At 39.6% G+C, this 20,781-nt stretch overlaps 1 pseudogene; it reads right to left on the bottom strand.

The window, feature by feature from the left end:
* The window catches only part of LOC105747543 (E3 ubiquitin-protein ligase Mdm2-like), a 170,810-nt pseudogene that overhangs the window by 74,695 nt on the left and 75,334 nt on the right, over positions 1-20,781 (bottom strand).

Below are 20,781 nucleotides of genomic sequence, written 5' to 3'. Positions count from 1 at the left end.
AAATTTTGTATGATCACATAGTTGTGCATTCATCACTTCAATCATTATTGGAGCATTTCTATTATTTCAGTAATAATAAAAAACAAACAAGAAAATTCCTCACCTCTCAACCTCTCTATGACTCCACTGCTGTACATAGTTCCTATTTCTGGCTACTCTTGCACAATTATTTATTAGTTCATAAGTTGTTTTTTTGAGATGTGTTCACATACACTATGATCTATCCAAAGTGTATAATCAATGGCTTTTATTATAATCATAATGTTGTACATACAGTTTTTTGCACAATTTCTCAGCCTTTTCCATACACCATTCTCTGGATGCTGTATAATGCTCCTTTGGCCTCCTGAGCTCCAGAACAGTTGTTACAGACAGTTTCTGACTCTTCACTAGCTCTTTTGGAAGAGAAGTGAGTCCTGAATCTCCATGATCTGCCATCTTCCTGGAAATTCCCTTGCTAGTGTAAATATCTTTGGTATACATGGAACAAGATAACCTAGTACACATCTTCCTGACCAAACATGGAGAAAAGTTTTATATACTTTCCCACTTGGAAAATAAGCAATCCAATATGATATAAAATTAGGTTAAGATTAGATCCAGAAAACCACCTTGAATGTCTCTCTGTATTTTTTTACCCTTTAAGGCAGTCATATAAGCATCAGCACATTGCCATTTTACAAGAGTCCATTAGTCTGAGAAAGAAGAAAGCATTCCTATTTAAATGATGTAACAATTCATGTATATTACTACCAATTAAGTATGTTGAGTTTCCATTTTAAATATAACCTGAATATTGACTAAATCATGTTATATAAGTTTATCTGTATTGGGTAAAGAGATAATGCAGGCATTACACATGCAAGTGGGATACTTATCATTGAATCAATATCTAATTTAGTGCTTTTCTTTGTTATGTCAGTAAAAGTATCATTATTAGAGTCACTTTTAGGCTGTCTTTGAATATGGGAGTCCCATCTCTATTGTCTGAATCTAACCTGATTGATTGATTATATACAACCAATATATACAACCAGTCTTGTATATATCCAATTTGGCCCTGTCTTATTACAGTTTTCTTGCATAAAGAAGAGTTTATAGTCACCAAATTATAAGTTGTGAAAAGCTAGTTAAAGCTTCAAATAAAGTGTTCCAATGCCAAATACATTTAACTTATTGCTCTGTAACAAGGGCTGACTAATTTTTAACAGGATACAATATCTTTTTATTAAACACTTACCTCTTTTTTTGACCAATGATCACTTTTGCATGAATGGAACATTATTTTAGGTCCATCTTTATCATCTAGATATTGGCAAACCCAGCAATCAGTTAAATTTATAATACTAGAAACCCTATAAATAACTGGGGTTGAGACAGATCTAACCTTAGAGAAGTAGCAGTGATTAATAGCATTGTTTTTTAAATTTTTAAAATCACTTAATAAGTTGCTTCTTTGTAAATCAATCAATAATATTTTACACCATGCTTTAAAATTTAGGTAATCAAGACCACATTAATAATCCATAGGCATTTAGAATGAGATTCCATTTGCTCATAGTTTTGCATTGTAAGCAGCATAATCACTGCATAGATATACTCTGAATGTTTATTAAATTATCTCATTTATACTAACTCTTCTTAGAAAGGATATATTCTGTTTAGCTCTAGTTGGAAGTATCATAAATTAAAAATTAAGCTTTACTGTATTTGAGAATAGCTTTGGCTTAATTACCAATACCTTCAGCCATTTGTTTTATATTTACATACGTGTATATGGGTAAGTCATATGTGGATGTTTATTGTTTTTATGAAGTCTATCTATAACAATCTACTGCTAGTAACAGACACACTATGTTGCTGTTTAAAATTGTCCCTCAGTTCTATTCTAAACTCATAGTTCAGTTTATTTTATTGCCCTCAACCTGTCATAACCAGAAGCAAAACACTGGAACTTTAAATTAAAACTCAACTCCACTTGTCTAAAGGTTTGTTTATTCATACTATTTCACTGAAGGACTCATATGTATATATAAATCAATAAGTTAATCTCTGCAGTTTGACAGCAATATTAGAATCCCATGACCCTGTAATTCTTGAAGGAAGTGATGTATATTTTCTAAATAATTTAGAGAAATGTTGACCTTTCCAGCTATTTTTTAAAAAATGAACAGTTCTTCCTTTTAACTAATATATGAATTAATATTTTGTGGAGAAGAAGGAGCCTGTGACCACCCCCACCCAAGAGGAAAATTCCACAGCCCCCTAATTGCATATATCTAGCTTCTGTAACAAGCTTTCTTGACTGTAAAACCTTATCTCAAGGCCTCCTCCTGTAGAAAGTCTCGTCAGCCCCTGCCAAAAGGCCAACCTGACCCAGACCCTTGTAAATAACAAGAACTGCCTGACAGCTTGTCTCCCCTGATAGAATTCCCAGCGCTTGATTAACCACAAACACCTGCTTCTGCACACACTTGCTTGCTGAGCTACTGCCCCCTGCCCTGAAACTAAAAGCCTATATAAGCAAACTCCCCCATCACTCGGGGCTGCTCTCCCCTCTGCGTAGGACGAGACAGTCGCCGCGAGGCTAATAAAGCTCTCAATTGGAACTTTTGAGTCTGAGTCTGGTCCATATCGCTAGGCTATAACACTTTCTGAATTCACTGGTTTCTGAAACTGGTCTTAAGCAAAGGTCTGATATCTAGGCAATTAAAAGAGACTGTGTAACCCTGTCTAAGAAGACACTTCAAAGTGAATTAAACTGTTTTTCACTTGAGAGAAACAAACAATTCCCACCAAACCCTGAAAATGTATGTCACATTGGACCTCCCAGGACAACTCCACATTTTACTAGAGCTTTAAAACAGTTGTATTGGCTCTTCTGAAAGACTCTCAATGGACAACATCATCACCACCTATACCTGGAGAACAAGTGGTACATTTTTTACTTCAGTAGCAGAGAATATAACTACCAATTTCTATTTATCTGTAAAGAATATTTTTTAAAGAGTTTTTCTCTCCCCTTCCTGCCCCCTGTCCTCCCACCCCCCCCCACCCCAGTCATTTGCTCTCTGTGTCCATTTGCTATGTGTTCTTGTTTTTGTCGGCTTCTGTTTTCAGTGGCATGGGAATCTGTGTCTCTTTTTGTTGCATCATCTTGCTGCATCAGCTCTCCATGTGTGTGGTGCCATCCCTGGGCAGGCTGCACTGTCTTTCATGCTGGGTGGCTTTCCTTATGGGGCACACTCCTTGCACATGGGGCTCCCCTACACGGGGGACACCCCTGTGTGGCATGGCACTCTTGTGCACATCAGCACAGTGCATGGGCCAGCTCCACACAGGTCAAGGAGGCCTGGGGTTTGAACTGTGGACCTCCCATGTGGTAGAGAGACACCCTAGCCAGTGGGCCAAGTCCACTTCCCTGTAAAGAATATTTTAAGAGACTCTGAAAGAGCAGAGTAACTAAGGATGAGAAGATTTAAGAGTATCTAGAATTTAAATAATAACTCTTTCTCACAAAATTTATTTCCTTAAAGGAAAGATACTAAATAACTTATATGTGAATACGCTACTTATATTTTGAAAAATCAGATATTTTTATTTAAGTGAAGGTGGAAATGAATTAAAATATGGACAGAATTAAATAACCAGCTATATAGCCAATTCAAATTACATTAAAACCCAAATATGAACTATAAAGAGAAGTGAAATTTTCCTAAAATGAAATGAATATTCACTAAACCACATCCCCTCCCCAAGTAGGTAAATTACATTAAGGAGAAGAATTCTACATGGACTGAGATACTTTTACACTTCAATATGTATAAAAACATAAAAATAAATTTAATGTTGCCAAAATACTGTCTGAGTTTTTAGGGTTACATAGTTAGAAATATATAATTCTGCTCTTACAAACAAGTCAACTAAGGAGAAATAAGTTAGCATAATCATTTGAACTGGCTGCCTACATATTGGGCAGGCCTTATTTTGTTTTTTTTTTTTTTTTTTAGCTTTTTTGAACATGTAAAACAAGCCATAAGATGTCCTTTTTTTGTCATGGATGATACAGTCAATTTTAGGTCACAGGTTCAATGGCACAAAGATGGAAACTAGATTCCATGCATTTTTCTTTATCTTGTGTTTCATTCTTCTCAAACTCTCTGACAGCTTTAATTTTTTATTTTTTAAAGAAGCTTTAGATTATATAAATGTTTAATAAAAAATATAGGGGATTCCCATATTCCCCGACTCCTCACCCTAATCCTCCTACACTTTCCCACATTAACAACATCTTTCATTAGTGTGGTAAGTTTGCTACAATTGATGAACACATAGTGAAGCATTGTTATTAACAATGTACTGTAGTTTCTATTATAGCTTCCACTCTGCCTTACCCAATTTTATAGGTTATGACCAAATGTAATGACCTATACCTGTCATTGCAATGTCATGCAGGACAATTCCAATGTCCCAAATGTCCCCATATTATACCTATTCTTCCCTCTCCCTCACCTCAGAACCTCTAGTGGCCACCACCTTTACATCAATGATAAAAGTTTTTCCATTGCTAAAATAATATTAAGTCTATAATAGAATAATACTAAGTCTACTTTATTTTTTTTTAAAGATTTATTTATTTATTTAATTCCCCCCCCTTCCCTGGTTGTCTGTTCTTGGTGTCTATTTGCTGCGTCTTGTTTCTTTGTCCACTTCTGTTGTTGTCAGCGGCACGGGAAGTGTGGGCGGCGCCATTCCTGGGCAGGCTGCTCCCTCTTTTCACGCTGGGCGGCTTTCCTCACGGGAGCACTCCTTGCGCGTGGGGCTCCCCCACGCGGGGGACACCCTTGCGTGGCACGGCACTCCTTGCGCGCATCAGCACTGTGCATGGCCATCTCCACACGGGTCAAGGAGGCCCAGGGTTTGAACCGCGGACCTCCCATATGGTAGACGGACGCCCTAACCACTGGGCCAAAGTCCGTTTCCCCTAAGTCTACTTTAGTCCATTGTTCAATCCCCAGTCTTGAGGATTTCGGGATGGTGAGCTCACTCTGCTTCTACTTGAGAGGGGGCTTAAATCCCAAAGGGCAGATGGCTGACATCTTCTTGACTGGTATAAATGTTGCTACTAGAAGTTGATGACTGAGAATAGCCCTCATTTTCTTGGGATTGGGAGGCTTGTGTGATTTTATTATTTTCCTCTATGTCATTTTTCTGAAATCAGGAACATTAAAGCCCTCTTCTACATGTGTTGAGTTTTCTAGTATGGCTTTCCCAGGTATTTTCCCTTTATCATTTCTTTTATCTTCAGGAAGCCAATTCTCACATCTGTTGTAATGCATTTCCACAAGGGGAGGATACATTTCATTGCATGAAGTACATTTCCCACAGAGAGCTAAGGAAATTTCAGGATCTTCTTCAGATGAGTCTGTATCACTCTACCCTGCTTGATATACAATAACTTGATAAACCTGATCATCTTCATATGAGAGTTCTTGTCCTTCTTCACTAATCTTCTGAATCAAGAGATTCAACTTCAAATTATACACTGAGTTGATCTGAAACTGAATCCTGATTCAACCAACCACCAGAATGTTCACTTATACCAGCATCAAGATCCAGATCCGATAGTCTCCATTGATTCACTCCTACAGAATCTTTTACACCATATCTTCCTTATTATACATAGAGCAAGACTTTCATCAGAGGAAAGGTAAATGCTAGCAGATTTGTGGTGATTTCTCTGTTGTCCACCAGCTAAGTCTTCTGAATTTTCTGTCTCACTAATTACTCTCCTTTTAGATGAAGGTCTAAAAATCAAATTTGAGGATGAAGGTTTCTCCTCCTACACCTCTTGCACAGGGTCCTTTTGATGGCTGCCATCTTTTTTTTTAAGATTTATTTTATTTATCTCCCCTTCCCTCTCCCCTGCCCCAGTTTTTTGTTCTCTGTGTCCATTTGCTGTGTGTTCTTTGTCTGCTTTTGTTGTTGTCAGGAGCATGGGAATCTGTCTCTTTTTTGTTGCATCGCATTGTTGTGTCAGCTCTATGTGCATGTGGCACCATTACTGGTCAGGCTGAACTTTCTTTCATGCTGGATGGCTCTCCTTATGGGGTGCACTCCTTGTGCATGGGCTCCCCTACACGGGGGGCACCCCTGCATGGGGCAGCACTCCTTGTGCACATCAGTGCTGCACATGGGCCAACTCCACATGGGTCAAGGAGGCCCGGGGTTTGAACCACAGACCTCCCATGTGGTAGATGGACACTCTATCCACTGGGCCAAGTCCGCTTCCTGATGGCTGCCATCTTGAAGGTGACACCTGTTTTCACTTAGAGATGCACCTGAATCTGATGGTTCCTGCTGGTTGACTACTACCAAGTTTCTGTAGACATTTTCCTATGTTCTTTCACAGAGGAGCTTGGCACTACAAACAACTCCCCTAGAAGATAATTTGAACAATATACAATATATTGTTGTTTCTCATCACTTGGTCATAATATAGTGACCAAGATAAAATATAATGTCTTTCATTGTGTGTCTTTTTGTGCACCAACAGACTTTAGCAACTTCAGTAATGACTGTTTTGTTCTAACCAGGGTCTCTGGTTCTGAAACAGGAATCTGTGAGGTGCTCATAGCATATCAGTAGCTAGATAATTGTTGGTATTGCACACTTGCTATGCAGGGTTTTTCATGCCTACAGTGGGATCTTTCGAGGCTCCCCAGTTCTGTTCATGGGGCACATGGAAGCCTTAGTGTCAATTTCACACCACTATTGTACTCCAACACGTTAGGTTGGGAGTAGGAGATCCCTTGAGGCAAAAGCATCAGAACCTGAGTCAGAGGTTCTGACCAGAAAAAGGCTCAGCTTCTTGCTCCACCCCCCTTCCAGTCACACAGGGCAACACAAGCCCCAAACAAAAGGAACAAAAGTTGCTAATAGCCATGCTCCCCCCTCTTCCCATCTGTCCTCTTGATGGGAAGCCACTGGGGCTGGGAAGCTAAATGTAGAGGCCCCCCCAACCTCTTGAGACCCCAAATGGATCAGAACATTCTGCTTTGATGCCTTGAGAGACATGCTTGTTGTTTCTGCTAACTAAAAGGGAAGAAGATTAGAGCTCTTCTGTTTTACTTAAGCTCTTAGATGCTCTTATCTTTTTAAACAAAAGAAGCAGCATTTGGAAATGTACACACACATCTTGCCTATCCTCCTGTATGTAGCCAGAAATGAAGCAGTTGCTTACAGATAATAAAATGCTTCTCAGTTTTACTACTGTGTGGTTAGACTGGTAAGAGGGTGTGCCTGTCCCCCTGAAGCTGACACATGGTCTGTATGAATGCCCAGAGCCTGGAGAAGCCCGGGGCTCCCACCCAGCTCTTCAGGGTGGCAGTGACCCTCCACCCTGCCATCCTCCCCAGCCCAAGGCTGTGCTACTTACATTTCACCAGGTCCTTGTCTGGTCAGCACCCATGTGAAACACCCTTCTCCATTCTAAAAGATTCTAAAAAGGAATCTTGTGGCTCTTTTAATACTATTACTATGTAGCAAAAGTTTTCTCTTCCTTTCTAGCATGATATTTTTTGTTTGGGTTTTGTTTTTGTGCTGAAATGACAATTCTCTTTCTTGCTCAGTCATCCTTGCATCTGTTCTGTATAATGTACCGTGGCCAGACTCAGTACAGGCTCAGCACACCAGTGTCTTCCCAGCTCATGTCCATGATAAAACAGCCCACTTCCCTAATTGGCTGACCAACCTTGTGGGTTTAAATTATGTGACACTGACAATTTTCCCCAATTGAGTATATTCAGTTGTTCATATGACCCTCATGGTATTCACAATATATGTAGGTTCACAACATAAGATGATACATTATCAATATGATACCTAAATAATAGACTGCATATGTCATCATTTATAACAATGTAACTTCATCAAGAACTTCTCTCTGAATGTTCTTTTTTTCAGATTTGTGCTAACATGGGGGTCAGGGACTGATTCCACAGGCATCATGTAGACATCAGAAAAGGTTGTTTTCAAGCACCATTTTTTAAAAGAAAATATTTATTTTGCCCCATAATGTTAGCAATGTATGTAATCTCTGTCACAAATCTCAGCCCAAGTCTAAATATTTTTAAGTTACTATGAACTTAGGGCAGCACTGGGCAGTTTAGCACTTGCTGAAATGTGTTCAGTGTTCAATTATATTTGTGCATATTTCTTTACTGTACAATAAGGAAAACAACATTTAATTTTCTAATTATCCAGAGAAAGTAATGTAAAACAATGTTTTACTGAGAAATAAGAAATTTTTCTTGTTGCTTTTCACGGGGTTAGGATTATTTTCTTTAAAGTTCTTTTGCATTCTCCTTTTCATATCTTTCCTTCATTTTACCAAAAGCTATCCTTTATTCTTCAACCTTGATCTTTTTGTCTTCTAAAAATGCCATATTTCCTTAATGAAACCTCAGGAAAATGATAATGCCTCATACACACTGGATGTGTCACTTGTCTTTATTTTATTTGGTCATTAAATTTTAGTTTGGGGGAAGAGACACACATGGTAATTGCATGACATATTCCACTTACTAGCTGCCCTCTCCCCAAGTATGTCTGAAACATTTCTATAATTGTACAGAAGATGCAAGGAGTACATAGCTTCATTTATATCACAAAATCAAAGATTGGGTTATTTTTCTTTTAATGTTTACAACCTATTTTCTCCATTTAAGGAGTGCTGCTTCAAGAACTATGTGGTATTACAGAGAAAGTTGGAGGTTAGTTTGAGGACTATTTACTGCTATACTCCTTGTCAACCCCCCACTGATTGAAAGAAAAATTGTTCCAGATAGCTTATCTTATCTTAGGATGAGGTCTTACTTGGTATTTAAGAAAACCAGTCCATCCTTAGCTTTAAGCTTTCAATTTTAAGAATAAATGCATACAGCAGGAATTTAGAAACATAAATGTGAGCTTAACTTATTGCAGTCATAGTTTCCTCATAAATTCTTTATCAGCTATTTCATGTGCATTAGAAATAACAAGCTGGGCTCCAGTCTTGTGAAGCTGCTGCTGGTTAAAGCAGGATGCGCAGACACTACCAAGTGTGGCATCTGGACCCCACACTGTCATGAAGCTCAAGTCAGGGGAAAGGAACTGGAATAAAATCATCACGTTTGTGAACATGAGAACCTTTATTGGGCCTTATAAGGTGGGAAGGGAAAGCTAATATTAAAAATCAGCCTTGAAGGGTGGGTGCAACACCATTTGCTTTGTTAGGTGGTTTGGTGAATGTTTTTGCATGTGAGTCTTTCTCTTTTTACAGAGTAGATCGAGGTCCAGCCAAGCTGACTATAAAGGAAGTCAGATATCCCATTAAATTGTTATAAATTAGGAATGTCCCATTGGAGATCGCATCCACCCTACATTATTCAGAGCAGCAGCAGCTGTTTGCTGAGGGAGAAGGTTCTGTGGTGTCCTCATCACCTGCGACCTTGACAGGCTGCTGCCTGTTCCTCTTTGGACAAAACTGCCACATCCAGCCCTTCCATTCCCCCCTGGTGTGCTTTGCTTTTAGAGTGGAAATTCACAGAATGAATTCCAGCCCTTCATTTGCATGGTTGTGGCATTGACTGAGTCTCAACTTCAGGGTCACAGTGGCTGGGAGGCACTGGTGGCTGTCCTGAGTGCAGTGGCCCTCACTGAGCACCTGCCATCCAGCCTTCAGTCCATGGTAAGTGTTGCTGCTGGGGAACCAGAGCTGAGTCTAAGCACTTCACCCATCACACTGCATAGGACAGACACAGGCTTCGAGTCCACATCTGGGAGCCCAGTGTCTGGACTTTCCCTTCCTGGGTGTTTCTCAGTCAGCTAATTAAAGTATTTAGAGCAAGCATGCCTATTTTAAATAAGCAGTATTTCTGATATTCATTGTGCTGTTCTAGTATACATAATATTAACTATAGTCCTTTGAGAAACATGTATCTGCTGTTCACATCTTATTACAGCTACCTAAAAAGATAATCAGCTGTGCCAAAAATAGGGTGTTTTTGCTTTCACTTATTTTCTTAGAAGAAATTTAGGTATTGTTTGTTTGTTTAGTTTTTTAGTCAACAGTGTATTCAAATCAAGTTCTGGAAATTTAAAATTACTGCCTTATATTACCTAATATAAAGGCATTCCATGAAATTTGAAACAAGCTAAAAGGACACTGAAGTTCTTCCTTATAAAGCTTCAATAATTTTCCTGATGAAATTAAAGAGTGTGGTTGAAGACAGTTCATCCAACTTTTTTTTTCTGGGGAAATGTGGTCTCTTCCCTTTACACTTTTAGAAAAAGGGTCATATTTAAGTAGGTTGGTAAAGTTGTGGCTGTGGTTGGGAGACACCAGTGCATGAGCCTGCCTGTCAGCCTGCAATAAACATAGCCTTGTTCCTTTCTGAGTGATTTAAACTACACAGAAGTCCATTAGAAGGCTCTCTGCAGCCACTGGGCTTCTGTCTTCTCTTCTAAAACTGCTGAGCTCATGACCCTGTATAAATAGCCCTTATTTTGTTTGTCACTGACATAGGGAGGTCGAATGGGAGGCTGGGTCATGACAAGACTGGGAACCTTAGGGCACAGAATATGCAGAGAGCTTTGTGGTGATCATGGTGTTTGTATGTCAGGGGCACTGTGGACCTCTGTTTAAGCAAGAGGTTCATGGGAACCTGAGTCCTGCACCCTCTCCCCCATCACTTCCACCTGCACACACATCTGTGGCTCAGTGACACCCTGCAAGTGGGGTCTGGGGTTGGTGTGCTGCTCTGCTAGCTACTTCAGGGGTAACTCCTCTCCTGTCCACCTCTCCTTCACACAGAGAACCTGCAGTTTTGGAGGATTTGACCTGACAAGCCATTCTCTGCACATGGGCAGTAGTAACACCTCCCCAGTGGTGAGTGCAGTCAGAAGGAGACCAGTGGTTTATACTGGAGGGATGTAGTTGGCAAGGGCTCAAGCTCGGTGCTTAGAGAATAGAGGCCCTGTGAGCAGGTGGTCCTCTATGGCCCTCAGGCTCTTCCCTGCTCCATGGAGGTAAGTGAGAGCTCCCCCAGCCTGGTCTTCTCTTTGGAGGCAGCCACTTCCCCAGGTGCTTTAATCACTCTCCTTATGCAGTGGATCCAGGTGCCTTTGGTCTGTGCAGAGAACACCAAATGGAGCATAACTGAATGGAGATTGAGATTTCCTACCAAGCCTCTGGTCTCCTGTGGCTTCTCTGCTGCCTTCAAGGTCCAGTCCCCACTCACAGGGGACTCTGCTTCTGGACCTCAGCCCCAGAGGCTGCTGGGGTGCCCAGCTTGCTCCCTAAAGGCCACTCTCTCAGGGCCCAAGAGTTTAGGTGAGCTTTCTGTGCAGCTTTGGAAAAACATGTATTTTGTCATGAAACTGAAATTTAGATTACCTACTTTATTTTTGTTAGCATCATATATGACACAAGAAGAGTTTGAGAAATTCCTGGGAGAAAAATTATTTTATTTGGATGTCAAATTTTATTATTTTTAAACCCACAATTTTATGTAGTGATGCTTTTAAAAATGAGAGAAAGTATGATTTTTCTTTTCCTTTCTCAGGACAAAGTTTTTTTTTTTAAGGAAAACAAAATGAGTCCTGACCACAGTCTGCCTTTTCAGACTAGGAAACTCAAACCTAGAAGAGCCAATACCCTTGGTCACCTGATGCTGGCTTTGCTGACTTGCCTTTTGTTCTCCTGGGAAGGGTTACCTGGATATTAGTCCATGTAAACCACTGTTGGACTGATGAAGTGCAGTCCCCTTGGGATTTTTGCTGTTGTTTTTGTTGTCTGTTTGAGGTACCAAGGTCAGGGTTTGAACCAGAGACCTCATATGTGGGAAGCTGGAGCTCAAACATTGACCCACATAGGCTTCCCTGAATTGATTTTTTCTTTTGTTTTTCTTGTTGTTTGTTTTTCTTATTTTTTTAGGAGGCATGAGACAACTGAATTCAGGATCTCCAATGTGAGAAGTGGACGCTCAACCACTTGAGCCACATCTGCTCCTAATAATGTTATTTAAACTAAGGATTTTATCTTCATGCCTAGAGAAAGTATGGAAAATTGGCTTTTGAGGAAGATAACAAAAGCATAAAAACAAAATTGTAAATATAGATAAAAGCACAAGGGTATCAATTAAACAAGGGAATTTTGGTGTAATGAAATAAAAAAAAATATTTTGACACATCTTCACCTTGTCCTGACTTAGTCATTTTGAGTCATTTTGAGTAAACCCTTCCCTGGGTATAACCACAATTAGCAACACCTGAACCTTCACAGGTATGGATGATAAGAGCTAACCTCAGCTTCTGTGATCAGCCTCTGCCACTTCTTTACAATTGCCCCCTTGCCACTGCAGCTCTTTCCTGCTGCATAATTTATTTGCAAGGCCTCAATTTCCATATGGCTTGGATGATAAGAAGCTGCTCTCAGCTTCTCCACATGGCCTTAGTCACATCTGCTTTTTGTACAATATATTGTGAAACTGCCAGGCCCAGGATCCATTGGATCCTTCCCATCTGGGTCACAGTAAAGACAAGAGCCTGGAATAAATGTGCTCCAACCTGCCCTTCCATGAGCCCTCACAGGAACCTAGGTTAGGTAAGCTGGGACCTGCCATGCCAAGATTCTCCATTCTCCCCCTCCAGATTCTTTGATGTTATGGACCTCTCATTTCATGCAATCTTGCTGGGTATCTGTGTTTGTACCTCATCACTGAAAAAACTTCACCATAACCTACAAAACACTTGGTTGAATGGGTTCTTGTTCCATGATCTTGGCAGTACCTGTCCACATCAGATACACACACAGTGTCCACTACTTCTGGATTATTTTGGTTACTTTTAATTTTGGATCATATACCATATCATATACCCACCTTGGAAGTGACATCAGTTTTAGCTGCATGTGTTATACCCAAGTCTCATTTCCTTCTAATTTGACAGCTATATGTGAAGTTATTAAAACCTGATAAGTTTATTTCAAGTAGGTCAGAGATTGGTTTTTCATTGTTTTCTTTTCCAGAATATAATGTCATCAGTTTGCAGGTGGTGGGATATTGTCTTTAGATGGTAGAGGGTCAGTAAATCTTCAGTAACTTAAAAAAAATCCCTGAGAATATTCCACTGATTTCCTACAATCCTGAAAAAAACTCACTTCACTATATTGGATCCTGTTTTAGTTAACCAAGGCTGATGAAAACAATATTTCCCCAAATGAGTTGACTTTTCAAAAGGGGGTTTATTGACTTGCAAGCTTACAGTTGTGAAGCTGAGAAAAGAGTCCAAATCAAGACATCTTCTGGCAATGCTCTCTGTGGGTGATCTTGGACTCTTCTGACATATGGGAAGGTACATGGTGTCATCTGTCAGTCTCTGCTTTCTCCTCTGGACTCTGTTGCTTTCAGCTTCTGGTTTCTCTCTCAGCTTCTGAGCATTTCACTCTGAGCACATGTGTCTATCTCTTTCCATATGGACTCTAGTAAGAGGATTAAGTCCCACCTTGGGGCATGCCTTACAGAAGTAATCTAATCAAAGAGTCCCATTTACAATAGGTCCACTCCCACAGGAATGGATTGGCTCCAAGGACATGATTCTCTGGGATCCATCCAGTGCCAAACTGTTACAGATCCTCTCTAGTGAACTGTTCCCCATAATGGGCTGCCCTATAATTACCTCTGGTGGGATCAGTGGTGTTTGCCTGATGGCATAGACCTCAGGGCCATGAGGACCAAAGGGAATGCTTTGGCCAAGGCAGCACCAGTGAGTCAGTATTTAAACTTTAATTTAAATACCTCATGGATTTATTCAACCTTATCATAGGTGTTGGATGGTATGGGCAATGGGTGATTTGCTGGATGGGAACCACTTGACAAAAACTTTAAATATATATACAAATTTTTAAAAAGATACTTAGATTACACAAATGTTTATTGACATACTTTTTTTATAACCTTTCTAGTGAAGTGAGTTTGAAGCTTGCTTGAGAGTTCAAAGTGTACTCTCTGCTTTGGAAAACCATTTTCTTTTTTTCCCCTACAGTTAAAGCATTCTTATTTTGACAAAGAGAATGCCTCAACCCATTCTTAATACCTGTAAGCCATAAACTATATATAATTATAATCCATTGAAAGAACTGGCTGGTAAAGCCCTTCAGCTGATGTTCAAATAGTCCAGTTGTGGAGGTTAAGTTTATGGATATATATACATTAATAAATTTTGCCTAGATTACAAGCCTGTCATGTATGAATCTGGTTACAGATTTTTTAAAGTACCTTATCAAAGACTGCCCACCAACATATTTCCTTGTCCTTTTTCATTTTTTGCATTCTGTAATGGGTAATTTCATGGAGTGCTCCCATGTAGTTACTTCTAGGGACTTGAGAGCAAACAGGGCACTAGCCAGCACTTCCTAGATTCTATCCGCAGAATTTAATTGGTGACCCTACCGACTCTATTTTTCTTTTTCAAAATCAGAAACACTTTCCTAACTGTGAGCTAACTCATTTGGAGAGGGCTTATGAGGGACATTATACAAGGAAAATGTTTTGTTGTCTCCACATATTGTTGAGCTGCTAGGTTGGCATTTTTCTTCTAAGTTTTGTGAGTGTGGGCTTCCATTTTTATCACAGCATTTTTTCTTTGTTTTACCTTTTCCTTAGGTGACAGAAATACATCTATTATTTCAGATATTTACCATTTTTTATTTGGTTCCTAATGACTTCAGGAAGTCCATTTGTTTTCATAAACTTCCAAAATCATGAATTACTCCAAACACATATCTACAATCAGTATAAATATTGTGATTTTCTTTTAGCTAAATGACTGCCTCTATTTAAAAGTTTTACCACAGTTCACTAGGGCATGGTGAGGCCAGGGGCTTGTTGACCAGTAATTGCTTCTACTGTAGTGGTTACTTCATAGTCTGCCTCATAATTATCTGTTTCTGTTTTATGGGAAGACACATCTAAAAATATGATCTAAGGCAGGCTTATCAAGGATTTTTATGTCGTTGTTTGTTTTGTTTTGTTTGTTTGTGTGTGTTTTGTTTTGTTTTGCTTAATTTTTGGTAAATCTGGTCCTGGGGATAATAACTGAGAAACAGGAACCTCACAATCTTGAGAATCATCTTTTTCAGGCATGAGCAACAGAGTACTGGATTTAAGGTATCACAGTAGAGGATTTGGATATTTTAAGGAGAGAGCAGTATGATTTCAAAAAAGGTCAGTCTGTGAGTTGACATATGCTTGGTTTTTCTTGAGATTACCAACCAGCAAATCATGGGCTTTATTAACTAAAAAGTATGCCCCCTGCCCAAGTCAGCTGACACCTCATGTAATGTTGCAACCGCAGCTACTATTCTTTCATGGCTGAGTATGGTATAACTACTGCATCTAATTACAGACTTGAATATTCTATAGCTTTTTCCCTGTTGGAAACTGAGGCACAGTGGTCTCACAAGGAGAGACATGCTGTTTCCATGGCTATGCTTGCAACCTAAGGAATGTGGTAATAAAGAGTTCCCAGTAAATAGGAGGAAGCTGTTAAAGGCTGAAAGAAAAGATGAGCACATACGTTTTGTAGTAAATTGAACACTTAGACTTTGTACCTTGAGAAAAGATTTTTTTAATTCCTTAGACTGTGAGTAATGCTGATAGTTAACTGCATGTTGCTGCTTGTTCTCATGTAGAATGGGGTATATATAGAGCCCCTTGTAAAAAATAAAGTTGTCAGATGAGTCTCTACTTACAGTCCCCCTGATCCCAGCTCTCTCTCTTTCTTCCTCTTTCTTTCATTATTCTTTTTCTCTTTCTTTCATTCCCAATACCTTCAGGCCCAAATCTCCAACAAATGGTGCCCAATGTAGGGCTCAAAGAGGTGAGTCTTCCAAAACGGTATTGGGACCCATGGAAAGGACTCTTAGGAGGGTCGTGAATGACGTCCAAAGCAGTGTGACTCAAGTCTTCTTTTAGGTAAGTAACATTTCCATGAAGTCGTCAGGGTAATGGGTATTCAAACGGAAAGCGTGGAAGAATACTTGCAAGTATTAAGAACTTTGTTGAAAGCTAGTGGGGTACCAGTAAAAAGTTGTGAGTTAATTGAATTGTTTGCTTTAATACAAAAGCACTGTGGTTGGTTTCAGCCTCAGGGGCATAATGTTTTAAATTTGAAACAGTGGAGATGTGTAATGAAAGCTTTACAGAGAGCATATCAAAGAGGGGAATCCATTCCTTTTATCTGTGTGAACTTTGTGCCAGCAAATTACTGCCACCATAGATCCTTTACAATCAGAGGAAGATGACAAAGAAGAAATGACTATATTTTCAAAACCCATAGAAAAACAGAAAGTGGAGGGCCACTTGAAAGAAATAAATTCTGAGCCAAAAGGCAGAGGACAGTCTCCTGGCTTTATGCCTAATCCTAGTACTAACCCTTTTATAGTTAAGAAAATAACTGTCTACTCTAATGAAATATCCAGTCTGCATAAATCATCCAGGTACTTATCCTAGCTTATATCCAGTTCAACTTAATGCACCTGTTGAGCCACCAATTAGGCTGCCCCTGGAATCTTTTCAGATATGGCAGATGCTTTATCCTATATTAAAAAGGTAGTTGTGGGTAGGAGGCAAGATGGCATCTGAGTGAGTGCACCTTATAATCTCTCCTGCAAAGAAGTAGCTGTGTAGGGATGGAGTCCTGCTGGACTGGGCTGTTTTGCATGTTTGCAGGGCAGGAGGTGTCTGTATGTTGATTTGGTGGGACAATGACAGAGGAGATTCTTGTAAGAGGTAGAATTTTGGGTCTCTTTTATGGAGGTCAGGGTTGTGTGTGGAACCCTTCCCCCTGGAGCTGGTGGCCCAGCAGCAGTGATTCCTGGAGGCTTTGCTGTGCTGGGGAGTTCCCAAGCCCTGAGCGGGTTTTGGGGGCTTGCAGGGTGGGAGGTGTCTGGAAGTCAATTTGGTGAGACAGTGACAGAGGAGATTCTTGCGAGAGGTGGAATTTTGGATTTCTGACTTGGAGGTCAGAGGTTCTGGCTGTAGCCCCTCCCCCTAGGGCTGGTGGCCAGGCCATGGTGATCCCTGAGATCTTTGTTGTGTGGGGTGTTCCCTAACCCTGAGTGGGCTGTTTTGGGGGCTTGCAGGGCAGGAGGTTCCTGGATGTCAATTTGGTGAGACAGTGACAGAAGAGATTCTTGCAAGAGGTGGGACTTCCGGTTTCTGGCACGGAGGTCAGAAGTTCTAGGAGGAAACCTTCCAACTAGGGCTGGCACCCCATCTGCAGCAGTACCTGAACTCTTTGTAGTGCAGCAGCGCCCCCAGCAGGCTGTTTCGGGGGCTTGCAGGGCAGGTGTCTGGATGTCAATTTGGTGAGACAGTGACAGAAGAGATTCTTGTGAGAGGTGGAATTTTGAGTTTCTGACACAGAGGTCAGAGTTTGTGGGTGACACCCCTCCCCCTAGGGCTGGTGCCCAGCTGCAGGGATCCCTGAAGGCTCTGTTGCACTGCAGTGCTCCCAGGCCCCCTGTTAGCTGGATGCATGGTTCCCAGGTCTGTGTCCCCTAAACCCTGTTGGCCCAGAGACTCACACACCTTGACGCTGTAATATCACAGACTTCCCATCCCTGAATCCACCCTGCCCTGAGGTCCATCTGAGGTCTTTGATTATCCTAGCCCTCGGCATTTATGTTTTTTTCTTTTTTCTTTGTCTTGGTTGCTAATATTGCATTATCTCCTGGTCTTTTCTCCCAATTTAATCCCCAAGTTCCTTTTTCATTTATTCAGTTTTTTATTCTCCTTTTCTTTTTCTTGCTTGTTTCCCTCCCATTTCTTTGCCCACCTAATTTTGTTCTTCTCTTTTATTTCTTTTCTCTCTTTTTCTTCTTATTTTATTTTATTTTCTTTATATAATAGGTGCTGCAGGGAGTGTTTCACACTTGCTGTGTTTCCTCATCCTCCATTTCCTCTTTTCTGTATGTATTGATTTTGGCCACCTACACTATCCCCTTTCCCCCACATCGTGTTATCCTCCATCATCTACTGTCTCCCTTACATTCCACCTCCCTTTCATTGGCCCCCAAATTGTCTGACTTAATTTCTAATATATCTTCTGGTTTCTGTCTTTTATCCACTTTGATATTATTGTCTTTCTTTCTCTTTCCCTCTATCATGAAAACACTGGCTTGGCTCTTCAATTCATACTATATTCCTCCCCATATTCAGTTGACTGTCTCATTATAGTATTCTAATTACTCCTATAACTCTACACAACTTACATGAATCTAATATCCATTCTCCCAGATCTCACATTGTTGCTCTGTTAACATTTAATACCAATACTACTTTACATATTTTCTTTTCTTACTCATTTTGCTTTCCCAGGCCCTAATATTTTTCTTCAAAGTGAACTTAGTCAGCAACAAGAAAATAGAGTAAGAAGAACAAAGTGACAAAATGAAGACATAACACTTATGCAAGAACAACAACTAATTAATCCCCAAGACTAGACAAGGAAGCTAAGGAACTGATTAAAACCGTCAAGATAAAATGATGACCAGACAGCAATAAAAAACTACAAACCAAACCAATAGTCAGGAAAACATGGCTGAATCCAATGAACAAACTAAAAACCAGGAAGAGGAGCAGAACATTGGACAAGTAATCAAAGATCTCAAAACATATTTTAGAGACCAACATAATGAAGTAAATGAAGAGATTAACAATATGAAGAAAACACTTGGAGAGGAAATTGCAGACATATGCAAAAAGATAACAGATATGATGGGGATAAACACCACAGTTAAAGAAATAAAAAATGCACTCTCAGCAAATAGCAGGAGATTAGAAGAGGCAGAGGAGAGAATTAGCAACCTGGAAGACAATACATCTGAAATCAAACAGATAGTAGAACTCATCGATAAAAACAAAGAAAAAATCCAGCTAGGACTTAGGGACCTGAATGACAATGCAAAACACACAAACATACGTATTTAGGCATCCCAGAAGGAGAAGAGAAGGGAAAGGGGACAGAAGGAGTGTTGGAGGAAATAATGGCTGAAAACTTCCCAAATCTACTGAGAGAGATGGATGTACATGTCCAGGAAGCACAATGCACCCAAAACACCATAAATCTCAACAGATCCACCCCAAGACATATACTTGTCAAATTATCCAATGCTCAAGACAAAGAGAAAATTCTAAAAGCAGCAAGAGAAAAGAAAACCATCACATACAAGGGAGGCTCCATAAGATTAAGTGCTGATTTCTCATCTGAAACCATGGAGGCAAGAAGGCAGTGGTATGATATAGTCAAGTAACTAAAAGAAAAAAATTTCCAACCAAAAATACTCTCCCCAGCTAAACTAGCATTAAAAATGATGGAGAGTTTGAAATATTCACAAATAAACAGAAATAGAAAGAGTGTACCAACAAGAACCCTGCCCTTCAAGAAATACTAAATGGAGTTCTGCAGGAAGAAAGGAAAAAACAGGAGAGGCAGAGTTGGAGGAGAGTGTAAAAGCAACAAAAAAGACAAAAAGAGAAGAAAAAAAACAAACAAAATATGACAAACACAACTCCAATCAACATATTTGTCTAATTTAAATAATTCCTAGAAAGTAATAACACTGAATGTCAATGGATTAAACTCACCTATCAAAAGATTCAGGCTGTGAGATTGAATAAGGAAATATGACCCATCTATATGCTATTTACAAGAAACACATCTTGGCCCCAGGGATTCATGGAGGTTGAAAGTGAATGGTTGGAAAACAATCTTACAAGCAAACAATAACCAAAAAAAGTCAGGAATAGCTATTTTAATATCAGACAAAATAGACTTTAAATGTGAAACAATTGTGAGAGACAAAGAAGGATACTACATATTAGCGAAGAGGACAATCTCTCAAGAAGAACAAACAATCATAAATATTTATCCTCCTAACAAGGGCGCCTCCAAATATGTGAGGCAAACACTGGAAAAACTAAGTGAAAGAATAGATGACTCTACAATTATAGTGGGAGATTTTAATACATCACTATCAACTTTGGACAGAACATCTCAAGAGAGAATCACTAAAGAAACAAAGGCTTTGAACAGTATATTAGAGGAGTTGGATCGAATAGACATATACAGATCATTACACCTGAATACAGTAGGATATACATTTTTATCAAGTGCATGGATCATTCTCCAAGACAGACCATATGCTGGGTCATGAAGAAAGGCTCAATGAATTCAGAAAGATCAAAATCATACAAAATAATATCTCTGACCACAGTGGAGTGAAGCTGGAAATCTGCAAGGACCAGAGAGCCAGATTTCACACTAAGATATGGAAATTAAACAGCACACTCTTAGAAAAACAGTGGGTCAAAGAGGAAATCTAAAAGAAATTAATAACTACCTTGAAACTAATGAAAATGATAACACGACATACCAAAACTTATGGGAGGCAGCAAAAGCAGTACTGAGAGGGAAATTTATAGCCATAAATTCATACATCAAAAAAGAAGAGCAAAAATTGAAGAACTAACTGAACATTTGGAGGAATTATTAAAAAAACAACGAAGTACCCCCACAGGAAGAAGAAAGAAAGAAATAACAAAGATAATAGCAGAACTAAATGAAATAGAAAATAGGAAAGCACTTGAAAAGATAAACAAAACTAAGAGCTGGTCTTTGAGAAGATCAATAAAATTGACAAACCCTTAGCTAGACTAACAAAGAAAAAAAGACAGA

Source organism: Dasypus novemcinctus, chromosome 22 (genome assembly GCF_030445035.2).
Source record: "Dasypus novemcinctus isolate mDasNov1 chromosome 22, mDasNov1.1.hap2, whole genome shotgun sequence".
Lineage (NCBI taxonomy): Eukaryota > Metazoa > Chordata > Mammalia > Cingulata > Dasypodidae > Dasypus > Dasypus novemcinctus.
This window is presented reverse-complemented; position numbering and strand designations above follow the sequence as displayed.